The sequence below is a fragment of the Myiozetetes cayanensis genome, unplaced genomic scaffold, assembly GCF_022539395.1.
Source record: "Myiozetetes cayanensis isolate MyiCay16 unplaced genomic scaffold, myiCay2020 scf5-8, whole genome shotgun sequence".
In the NCBI taxonomy this organism is placed as follows: Eukaryota; Metazoa; Chordata; class Aves; order Passeriformes; family Tyrannidae; genus Myiozetetes; species Myiozetetes cayanensis.
This window is the reverse complement of record NW_026087742.1, coordinates 66,673,098-66,684,914: the sequence shown is the minus strand read 5'-3', so window position 1 is coordinate 66,684,914 and position 11,817 is coordinate 66,673,098. Positions and strand designations below refer to the sequence as shown.

At 40.4% G+C, this 11,817-nt stretch overlaps 2 protein-coding genes across 4 annotated transcripts in view; both read left to right on the top strand.

Annotated features, from left to right (window-relative positions):
• TBC1D4 (TBC1 domain family member 4) overlaps positions 1-11,817 on the top strand; it is a 106,924-nt gene that overhangs the window by 5,936 nt on the left and 89,171 nt on the right. The gene's annotated exons all lie outside the window — the stretch shown is intronic.
• COMMD6 (COMM domain containing 6) overlaps positions 1-11,817 on the top strand; it is a 73,259-nt gene that overhangs the window by 17,121 nt on the left and 44,321 nt on the right. The window lies entirely within an intron of this gene.

The following is an 11,817-nucleotide window of genomic DNA, read 5'->3' as shown; positions in this document are numbered from 1 at the left end:
AGGGAAGGGGGCACTGCCCGGGATCCCCCCTCTTGGCTTCTCTCCCCCTCGCCGGGCGGGACGCCTGTCGCTGCACTCCGCAGCCGCGGAGGGTGTCGGTGTGCTGGGGCGGGGCAGGGAGGCGCTTGCGGGCGCTGCGGGACCGTAACGCCCCGCACGCCCACCCGCGGCGTCGGGGGAACCCACCCGGGGCCGGCCGTGCCCGCTGGGCTCGTCCCGCGGCTGCTTCTGCAGCTCAGGCGGCTGCAGCGCCCTCGGGCTCCGCGGAAAAAGGGGTGTGCGTGGGGCGGGCACACAGTCCCGCGTGGCCGCGGGGTGCTGTGCCTCTTCTGCCCCGAGCGCACGGAGCACCCCCCGTTAGGCCGAGGATACCCATTCTGCGAAACGCGGTGCAGCGAGAGATGGAGCCCGTTTCGTTCCCCTCCGTTCCCCCTCCGTGGGGAGGCCTCACATCTCAATGGCAAAAGCACAGAATTTGGGTTAAACCGTCCCTGCAGTGGTGTTAAGCGTCGGGCAGGAATTGAGTAGTGAGGATGGTGCTTTCCCGCCGACTCCTGTGATACAGAAACCATCGTTCGTGACCAGTGGGCTCTGCTGTGCTCCCGGGTCACGCTAAGGACACCTGCCTATGCTCAGGCACACATAGTAGTGCTGCAAACAACTCTAGGTTTGGGTGGGGACATTGTTGATCAAGTGCCAACTGGAAAAAAAGTCGTAACAGTTAAGACTGTGTTTTCCTGACTATCTGACAGGCATTGGCTCGCATGTCACATGTGCAGCAGAGTTCTTTCTGCTCCCTGTTTGGGGTATGTGAGCAATAGCGGTTTGGCAAATAGGTTGGACAGTCGATTTTGCAAAATGACAGCAAGAGAAAGGCCTTTCAGTAACAGTCCTTTGGTTAAGTTAGGACACCTCCTGAGTGTTCACAAACTGGAGTGAAAACACGTGCAATCAGAAGTGCTGGGATTTACTGCCAACCGCTTAGCTAACTCACTACATCTACTGAACAGTTACTCAGATTTCTTTTGTTTTTAAGTGAAGAGGGTAGAAAGTATTAAGAAAATTATGGAAAGGTTGTCGGTATATTAATTGTTTTTTAAGCACAGTAGACTGCCAGAGACTATAACATGGGAGGGATTTAGGTTGCATGCATAGCTGTGGCTTAAGCCATCATTAATGATAGGACAGGCGGTATCCCAAGTGGAGGCAATTACGCTTAACTTGCTGGCAACTGCTTCAGCTGTAGTGCTCTGCCAGGAGAGAGCACGCAGAAAGAGTGTGGAGGGGATCATATCTGGCAAGGGAGGAGCCAAAATATCCGTTCAGGAGACTGACTGTGTGGACTGAGATTCCTGCTGTTGGCAGAAGATGCTGAATCAAATTTATTTTTGGGGTAGGTCTGCGCTGGTACCATGGGATTGTTTTATAAACTTCAGTGGATCCCTAGTACTCTAGTGAACATATAGATTAGTACATATGTGTATATTTAGGAGCCTGTTTATGACTAAAGCTTTTATCCATATGCATTCCCTTCTTTCTTCATGGAGGAAAATGTCCTTATGTGCATTGAATTAAATCAAGCACATTCTGTATCATTTGATTCCAGCTGATATGTAGGTAAAGTCTTCTACTGAAGGAAGTTACTAATGTGAACAAATTCCCCTTCCTGTCTTGTTCTGACAATATAGTCTAAGTTTTACCTGTCACAACTTTTTTTAACCATGTTATCATTAAAAAAGACCATGTCCATCACATGACTGTTACTCAGCACATGATTTCCAAGTACAGTAAGGTTAGAAAATGCACAACCAGCAATGTGATTCACAAAGTGTCTGACAAACAGGCAAGGTTTTTTTAAGATATCAAAAAGAAAATAGTTTTTTTCCCCTTCTGAGTTTTGTTACCAGTTGTTGAGTCTTGGTTGGCTAAGCCTGTCCAGGTCTCTTACTGTTGGTCTGTACTTAAGCTTAGTCTTGAGTGGATGAAGTCAGGCTGCAGGTTACTAGCTCTGAAAATCTTCTTCTGAAGCTCTTGTTTTCTTCTAAAATTGACGCTGGTCTTGCATGCTTTCAGGATCTTTAACACTTCTGTTTCATAGTGGTTATATGAGCCCCACGTTGTGTACTAGCTTAGAAGGTATTTTTCACAGCTGTTATTTTAGGACGACCTCATTTTCCATCTTAGGCCGTAGAGACTTTCAGCCAACGTAAGTTGGCACTGCTACTGAGAGAAATGATCCTGTCCTCTTGAAGCCTCGACCCCTTGTTCCTTCCTCTCAGCTTTGTCTTCATGGCAGCACAACTGTTTGTGCAGCCGCACAGCAAACAGGATCAGGGAATTGACTGGTGTTAAACTTGCCTTTCCTTCACCTTTTCTGGATTATTTCCAAACTGCTTTTCTCATTTGCTTTACTATGCAATCGTAATATCATTTACATCAGGACAAGTGGGTTGGAGGCACACTTTATCAGAAAGTAGCCAAGAAGGGGAAGGGTCAGATAGCCTTTCCAGAAGTGCTAGAGGAGTTTCTTTCTAGAGAAGTTGTGAGTACTCAATCCCTGGAATTGTTCAAGGCCAGGTTGAATGGGGCTTTGAGCAACCTGGTCTAATGGAAGGTGTCCCTACCTGTGGCAGGGCAGGTGGAATTAGCTGGTCTTCAAGGTCCCTTGCAAGCCAAACCATTCTGTGATTCTGTAAAGTTATACTGACTTCAGATTAGCCAGAGATGACTGCAAAGCCGTGGTGTTTACCCATTTTAGCAGTATTAAGTTTAGCAGCACACTAAGTCACTCTGCAATGAAGGAAGAGTGCAGGAGATGTTATGTGGTCTTTGAGTTTGAAGAGAGCCGTAATTTTTAATGGTGGATGTAAATTATGAAAGTGAGAGCTTAATGATTGACTTCCAAGAGATCAGTGCTACCATGATAATTCTCAAAACACAATGTAGGTGAGAATGAAAGTTTTGGCTTCAAGCCCGTTTCTTTGTCCACCAGCTGTATTGCACAGTGTTAAGGATGCACGTGCGTTCACTATGACCACAAAAAGGGCTGTTATTCTTTAGAAAAAAGCAATGCTTCTTACCATTCCCTGCAAATTTCTTTACCAGATGACCAATAAAAAGCCAATGGAATATGTGCTCTGATGACATCAGGTGGGAAGATAAAGTCTGTTAATGTTAGTTGCTGTGACTGAAGACAAGTGAGAGGGTGGGGTAGTAGGAAACGCCTTCTAATTTTATTTGAAAGCCTGCAAATTTTAGGCAGAGCTGAAAAGTATGTGGGTCGACTCTTGTTCTGGAGTAGTACTTTGGCAGTGTGTCAAACCCAAAGCTCAGCTTGGCGGCATGGGAGTGGATGCTAAGATGGTTTTACTGGGGTTGGGGGTGTGTCTCTTGCTGTTTAATAACAAGGCGAGACATCTGAAACCATTTGACTGGTGGAGATGGGAAAAGAAATTTTTCCCTTTTTTTTTTTTTTCTCCTCAGAATTATTAGTGTTTGCTGCTTCTTATAACTTCTCAAAGCAGTAGCCAGCTGAAGTGGATAAGGGTAGTTGTCTGTTTCGTACTGCCTAGTAGCTTCTGAGTAGCAGCCAGAGATTTGTTAGTTTTGTTAGTGCTGTCATTTGAGAATTATCTAGGATGCACAGCGTCTGTCTGTAGACATCAGATGACAGGATATTTTGACAGATTTTCTTTACAATCCTGGGAACAGATTTATGTGGGGTTTTTTGTTTGTTTGTTTGTGTTTTTTGGTGGTTTTTTGGTTGGTTTTTTTTTTTGGTTTTGTTTTTTTTAGACCAAAAGTTAGAGTTTATAAATATGACAAGCATACACTTCTTGCAACCACCAAGAAAAGCCTGTTTGATTAGTGTTTTCAAGCTCAACTTCAACACATTTTTATCGTGGAATACTGATTTTATGTTGTAAACCACATTTTAATTGTGTGGAACAAATCAACGCAGTTTGACAATTGCCTTGATTCCCTGTTTCTCGAGGAAAGGCTTATGGTATCTGGTATCTCTTTTGGACTTTTTTTTTTTTAAATTATTATGCTCATCAAGGTTGTGTGTTTTCTTTTTGAAGTATTAATAAGCCTGTTTGGGGGGCACTTTTTTTTTTTTAACCTAAACTGGCTTCCTAAATCAAACTGTACTGCAATTGATTCTTATTGCTGAAGATGCTGGTTGTAATTTGTTTTTCTTTTGGAAAACTTGTGAGCAATGATCAAAGTATATTGTTACAGGGTTTCAAAACTAATCCAAGCTGGCCTTGAAAGAAAAATGTTCAAGTGCACAGACCTCAGTACGGTTTAGCTCTTGTGGGTATAATCTATAGCTGTGTCTTTGTGCTGCACCCATGTGTTAGGAGTCTAGGCTTTCTCAAGGTGAAGCAGAAATAATGAAGCCTTTTGCTGACAATGTAAAGCTGTGATAAGAACTGGAGAGGAGGAAGGACAGAGGCAAGAGCCTGCTTGTCAAAAACACTTGTTTATTCCAGGAGTGTGTCTCCCACTTGTTTGGAAGTGTGTTTCAGTAAAGCAAGGCCATAAGACAGTTTGTTCTGAAAAATGAGGCATCAGTACAAAGTCTAGTAAAAGGACGCTTTTATGCTGTAATAATACCATGTTACATAAAGTTTCTTATTGAAGAATGTAAGTTAGAAATGTTTGAAGAAGGAAGTTTGCTAAGTTTATGTTCATATTTCTGTTGTCCTTTGATTTTTATGTGATATAGGAGCATGAGCTGAATGACAATAAAGTCTGGTTATAGGAAGTGCGTATGTACAGCATTGTTGCCATTCATATTAAAGTGCCATTCATATTCAGTTGTCTGATAAGATGTGCTTTGAGTAGGTATAACAGACATGACAAAAAAGATGAGCTCTAGGTTTTGAAGGAAAGGGAGAGATGACGTTTGATTGCTAGATAGATGAGCACAGTTTGATTGCAGAGGAAAGAAAACAACACTTGTTTTCCATGAGCAAGATAGATTGTCCCAGTTTTATCAAGAAAACAAGTCTTGGAGAGACAAAAAAAAATGTTCCATAGGTTCATGTGGGTCAGAATTTCATTCGTGGGGTGAGAAACTGAAAAGCAATGACTCAGAACAAAGCATGGATGCTAAAGTCTTGCAATGAATGCAGAATTGTTTGGTGAGCAGCCTTATTATCTCCATCTTACATGGGCTATACAGCCTGAGATGAAGTCTTGCACTCCCTTTTTGGGAACTGAAAGTTGAGAGCTGCAGGTTCCATTTTTGTTTTCCTTAATGATAGATATGGCACTTTTTTTTTTTTTTTTTTTCAGATGAGAGCACTTGTCGTTTTAGGCGTTTGAAGCTCTCTTTAAATTCCAATTTTGAACATCTTGTCCATATTAATTTTCTTTCATGTTCCAAACAGAAGAAATAATAAAAACAGTGACATTGTTAGTTGTTTCTAAATGGTGATACGTAGCCTTTTTATTCCTGGTTAATGTTTAGGAGAGAAAAGGGAATGGTTTTAAATTCTCTTAGCTGTTATGTTTATAGAAAGAATTGACTATTTTTTCCCTTTGCATTTCACCCCATTATTTGAGGAGTAGAAGCAATGTCTCAGAGGACTGTATTTTCAGAAAGGCAAAATAAAACCTAGAATGGTAAATATATGAAATGATGTAAGCTCACTGAGAGTGGCTATAGGTAAGCGGTGACCAGATAATAAGACTGTCTTAGTTAAAGAAAGGAGCTTTTATGCATCTGAGAATACCAAATCAAGACTTCTTCTGATTATTTGTTTCTACGTTTTGTTTTTTTTTTGTCCTGTCTTTCAAATGTAGAGGCAGTTCCTTGTAAAAATAATTAAGTAGAAAACTGACTTCAAAAAGGTTTGGCCAGCTTATATGTGTCTTGGCAACAGAGAGAATCTGATTTTTAGGGATGATAAAAATCTCGGACCAAAGTGCTTGAAGGTGGTTATTTATAAAAGTGAATGCTATAAAAGATTCAATTTCTAAACAGCCATCACAAAATAGTGATGTTTGTGACTCACTCCTACTGTGACTCTGCTCTTTGCTAGAGTCTGGTACAGCATTTGATGTGCACCCTTCCTTGCATCTCTTCCATCCATCTTCCGCATTTGCCTGGAACTCCCCGAATGTGATGAGCTTCTCTGAGGTAAAGTGGTAAATACTATGATAAATTCTGGGGACAGATCTTAGAGATTGCTGTCCTGTCTGCAGGTCATGCAGATTTTCATCAGCTTTGGCATGGTCCCCTCATGGTACCAGCTGTCCTCTGCCACCTGGTTCTGTTTTCTTTCTGATTTTGGATACAATTTCAAGTACAGAGACAAGAATAAAAAAGAAGAGTTTATTTCCAAGGTGGCTTTTGTAATTTGTCCCATATGTGAACTGTGGCATTTTCTACCTCTATGTTCTGTGCTGTTCTGAGATACCTTCAGAGACCTCAAGGAGATGACTGGGTAAAAAGACCTACTTATATAGGTCATTAAATAACGTGTTGTTTCAGCGCTGCTGGAAAGCAAACTTAAGCCAAAGTGAACTGACTTAATTTATAAAGTTTCCTGTTCTGTGTAGACTGCAATATATTATCTATCACCTTATGTTCTGACACAAATAGGTTCATCAAGAACATATGCAGTTACATGGGTTCCAAAATCAAGCAGAGCATTGCTAATGCAAGATAGCATATGATCATTTTACACACAACCATATCACCCCTGAAGAGGTCAAACTACAAGAAGACAGTACTGAATGTCACAGGGCAGGATGAAAATGTGGAAGTGGTGACCCCCAGGGATGTGTGAACTTCCTATCTTGTGGTTTGTTTTGGATACCACAGAACATGCCTCAGTGTTGGATATGCATGTTTTCATCCATGAACATGTTGAGTTTTTTTACTCCTATTTAGGTGTATTAATCAGGTGACAACTGGTAGGTCAGTGAGGTGGGCAAATAAACTTTCTTGGTGGTCCTGTAGATCTGAAAGTCCTCTGGTAATTTAGTCTTCCTCTCAGTGTTCAGAGGTAAACCTGTTTGTGCTGTATGGGATTAGTTCTGGTAGTATATTTAAGACTGCCAAGAAAAGGACATGAGAACCCCACCAAGCAACCAAAACTAGGTGCATTCGACTCAAAGAGCTTGTAGTAGCCCATATTAGAGTCTGAAGTTTTATATTTTACTAATGTTAACTATATATCTTGAAAAATGCAGTTACTCTTCATTCTGAACAGTCATGCTCTACAAGCGCAAAACCTACCATCATCTGAAGCTGTCTGCCTTCCTTGCTTCTGCCTCCATAGCAGCCACCCTGCTTGAAATGAACAGCATTATGCCCTGCTGTTTGAGGCAAAGCCTGCTTAAAGCTATCCCTCTTAAGTGAAATGGGCTGCTTACCCCCCTGCCCCTCGCCCCCTCTTCCTGCTGCAGGGAATTAGGATTGAGTAAGAAGTTAATTACTTGGTCCTCTTCTGAAGAGGATGGTTCTGCCAGGATTTCCACTGCTCCCTCACCAGAATCTCGCTGGGGGGGAAAAAAAAAAAAAAAAAGGAAAACTGTGGCAGCAGCTAGAGCTCTAAGTATCATTTTACCTTTCCAAGGTGAAATTTTGTGTCTTGGTTTCAGCTGCAGTGCTTAAACATGGCTTTTCTGTCCTTCTGCATGGTTTTAGTTATTTAAGTCACCTAAACAAAACCTGCAGTGTGTATTTCAAAGGCTGTTGTAACATGAAGGCTGTTCAGTCTAGTTAGATGGCATATGGTAAATTCATGTCTTAAATTTTATTTTTCTGTTCAGAGCCAAAAAAAGATGTCATGAACCGATAAGTTACCTAGATCATTTGTAAGAGAGGCAAAATATTTCAGTCAAGGCAGTGCAAAAAAGAAAACAATATTTTTAATGGGCTCCTAATGCTAATCAGAAACTCTGCTTGGTGCTTTAGAGGAATTATATCTCCTAAACCACATTTCCTGACTTTATAAGTTGTAATAGTGAGTTGTCTTCATCTCTGCTCAAATCTGGTTGCTTTCTCATGGAACTCATAACTTCCTTTTTTTTCTAAATCATTTTATCTCTTTGGAATTAAATAGGCTTTTAAAAATAATCTTTTCTGGAAATTTGAAATTTGGTAAGGTTTTTCTTGTTCTGCATCTCTGGAATAACTGAAGGAAGGTAGGATTCTACAGTATTGGGCAATATGGTACTTTTCTGAAGGATTAAATTAATTTGAAATTCAAACGAGAGAAAGCCTTGTTCAAAGGCAGTGTGAAAGACTTGTAGAAGCTGTTGGGTAAGATAAAACCAATACCATAGAAGTGTGGCTTTTTTCCAGTTCTACTGTCCCTAGCTCTGTGGTTTTCCCCATTCCATTACAGCTGACTTTAAAGTAAATTTCAGTCATGAAGTTCATTTTTGTATGTTGATAAACCTTAACAAGCAGCTTGTTCTGTTAAAATGACTAGGGTTATGTTTTATTTCATTACTCTTCTTGGCAGGAACATGTAGATCTGCACAATGCTGTTTAGAGATCCTTGATGCATTGAAAAACATGTGGTAAGTCAGAATATTATCCTCCAGGGCATAGTAAAGACAGCCTTCCAGAGTGTTCTCAATTTTGTTTTTCCTAGCAAGATTAATATTTATTTATTTTTTAGAATGCTGATGTTAAATATATTTTGTGTACTGTGTGACGCAGATATGGGTTTCCTGTTATGTTAATTAAAAATAAAAGAAAGACAAAAACCAGCAATGTCCCAGAAACTTTGGGAATAGTCAGTGGTCTGTGGGTTCTTGGGTATTTCTGAAACAGAGTAAATATTCAGTAACAGAGCAATGAAAAACTAGGATGTGCAATGCTGACTTGCTGAAGTATATTTTTATGTTCTTTTCATAGTTTGTTTTCTGCTTTGGCTTGATTATTCCTAACAACTTCATCTCAAGTTACGGTAGGATTTCTAAATAAAAATAGAGTAGGGTGGTATATATTTAACAGTGCTGTATTTACCAGAGAGGAACCAGTTGCTTTCTTTAGGACTGCTTGGCTGGAAGAGCAGAAACAAAGCATCACACCTCCTCCAGCTAAACCCTGTGCTGAAAGCTGATGTATGACCTTCAGGTGCTGTACACATGCAAAGATCTGTAATTCCTGCCTGCCTCTGCTCTGCCATGGCGTGCAAAGTTATAGCTTTGGTAGTCTGATGTGAAAAAACTCATTCCTGCTTGTGTGCAAATTCATGTGTACGACCTCCTTGACAATGAAAATAAATACTAGACTGCCCTCAGTGTCAAGGTACTTCTGTGGCAATCTAAGCAGCTGGGATACAACTTGCCCAACAAGCTACCGTAACTATACTTTACAAAAATAACAAAACAGGAACATAATTTAAGATGCTGAAATACTGCTCTGATGTGCAAATCACATAGGAGAGCTTTCTATGGAAAATACTGCTCTTCCTGTAACATTTGGTTTAGGCAGCACCCGAGAGTTGTTTTCTATGAAGAAAGATTTCAAATAAGTATCCATTTTGTAGAAAATACTTCTGGTCTGGCTTTATGGTCGTATTCAATAAGAGTCCCTTAATTTTCTGTGCAGCAGGACTGCAAGCTTGAGCAGTACAAAAAGAATTTTGTGAAGAGGATACACTTTTTTTGTAAACCAACTACATTATAAATAGAGGCAAGGTGTTGGCTCTTCTTCAGCAGCTCTTTTTGGGTGAACCTTACCAAAAGGGAAGATCAAGTGAGCCTTTCAGTAGGAGCCACACATCATATTTTATTTAAATTATTCATGAAGGAACACACCCGGATTATCCATGGCATATGTGTACATATATTCAGATTTAACCTTGAGGAAATTTGCTGCCCTAAACATGGGAGCAGAGTTGGGAGCAAGGCAACATGATTAAAGGCAGCTCAGAAGGAGTGGGTTTACATCTTGGCACTGTGCCTTGGATTCCCTGTCTGCTTCATGCTATGGAGAACTAAAAATAATATCTGCAGTTTAGTGGAACGGTGTGAAGTTTATAAAATGAATATGTTTCCTCCATAATGGCCTTCTGTCTGCAAAAATCCCCACAGAGAAAAGCGATATAAACAAATTATATAGAGCTGTCAATCCATCTGTATGAATGCTGTGGATGTTTTGGGGGGTTTTGTTTCTCTTTGTGCAATAAGCATGTTGTCCTTAAAATATACAGTATCGCAGTTTGGAGTAAGAAATGTGGAGATCAGCCCAGACTGCTAGATTGATGAGCTTTGTGATTCTTATGTAACCAAGTATTTTTTTTCTGTATGATCACCCACTGTTCTGAACTTCTGTCTTACTTAACATCATAGTCTTACGAGTTGTTGTTATATGGGAGTTTGAAAGGCAACTTTCTGTGTTTAGTGAAAATTACAGGTTAAAACTCATTTTCAACAGTACCATCAGTAGTAAGCTGAACAAAAACTTAGCTGTGGTGCCATTTTGGTTTTTTATCTGAGTCTAAATTTTTCAGATTTGACAACATATTTCATATGCTTCTACTCTGAGTTTTCACAAGACCACCATAAAAAGGTCAGCTTTTGAGGAGGCAGTTAATACTTGGGTTTCTGCAGCACAATACAGTGAATGCTTCAGGATATTACTTCTGGACCTTCAACCTCAGGCAAGCCAGGGATGTATATGTACATATGGCTGTTCATTAACTATCAAGTAATAAATCTTCAAAACTCACAGCATTAACTACATTATCATAAGCTTTCCTATTGAAGTATCAGAATGAAATGCTGCAATGCTTGTTCATTGTTTGCCAACCCAACCTTATAATACGGGAGGTTTTTTCATCGATTTAGTCCTGCTGTTATGATTTGCGATTCTACTGTTAGATTTTATACGCATGGTAGACTACTATCTGAGAAACTTCTGCACAGTTCCACTAGCTTTGACACTCATTTTGAGGATTTAAAAATTCTTGCTGTAGCTCTGTGGAAAGCTCAGAGTACTCTGTGGAGTCCCATGGGTTGCTGCTGACCTTGTGGAAACACAGCACCCAGCTTTGCTTGCCTACACAGCTGTATATATAACAGTTAACACCTAATGAGCGTTTTACCATGTCTTTTATCTTAACTCTGCTATATATTCTAGCCTTTTTCTTAACAATTTGAAGCATGGTTGCATCTTTAGTATGGTTTTGAATGACTTTACTGATTTCAAGTACTAATAGGTAGGGTGTAAGTTTTAAATTTAGGATCATCTGAGGTTATTTGTAGACATCTTAAGCTCTATTTTTGTGTTATATCTGATGGAATGAAGAATGTAAAGTATTTAACTCTTTTACCTGTGTAAAATACAGAAAATACTCTCTTTCAGCCCTGCATTAGGCTAGTGTGTTTGGAATAAAGAGTAGCTTAATGGTGTCCTGTTACAGAGGTCAATTAATTCACTTACTGCTGCCACGTGGGCTCCCCAGCCGTATTACAGGGAGCAGTGTACATGTATTGTAATGGATCACTGCTCCTGGAAGGGCTGTTGTTATGCACCCATAAGAGCCCTGCATGAGACTGTGCAGGGTCTACCTCATGCTTTCATTCTGGATTTAATTGCTTTGGGTTGGTTTCAGAGCACTATTCAGTGAACAACTTAAGACTCTGTCCAGAGAGCCCTGCTCTGAAATAAGATCCAAGGCACACACGTCATTCTGCCTGAATTGCAGTGTTTTCCTATAGGATCACCAGCTGCAGAAGATCATACTGCTGTACTGCTCTGTTACTGCTCTAAGTGTCATCCTGCTATCAAAACCAGCCATCTCTTGCTATTACTGTGTCATAAAAGTAATATTCCTG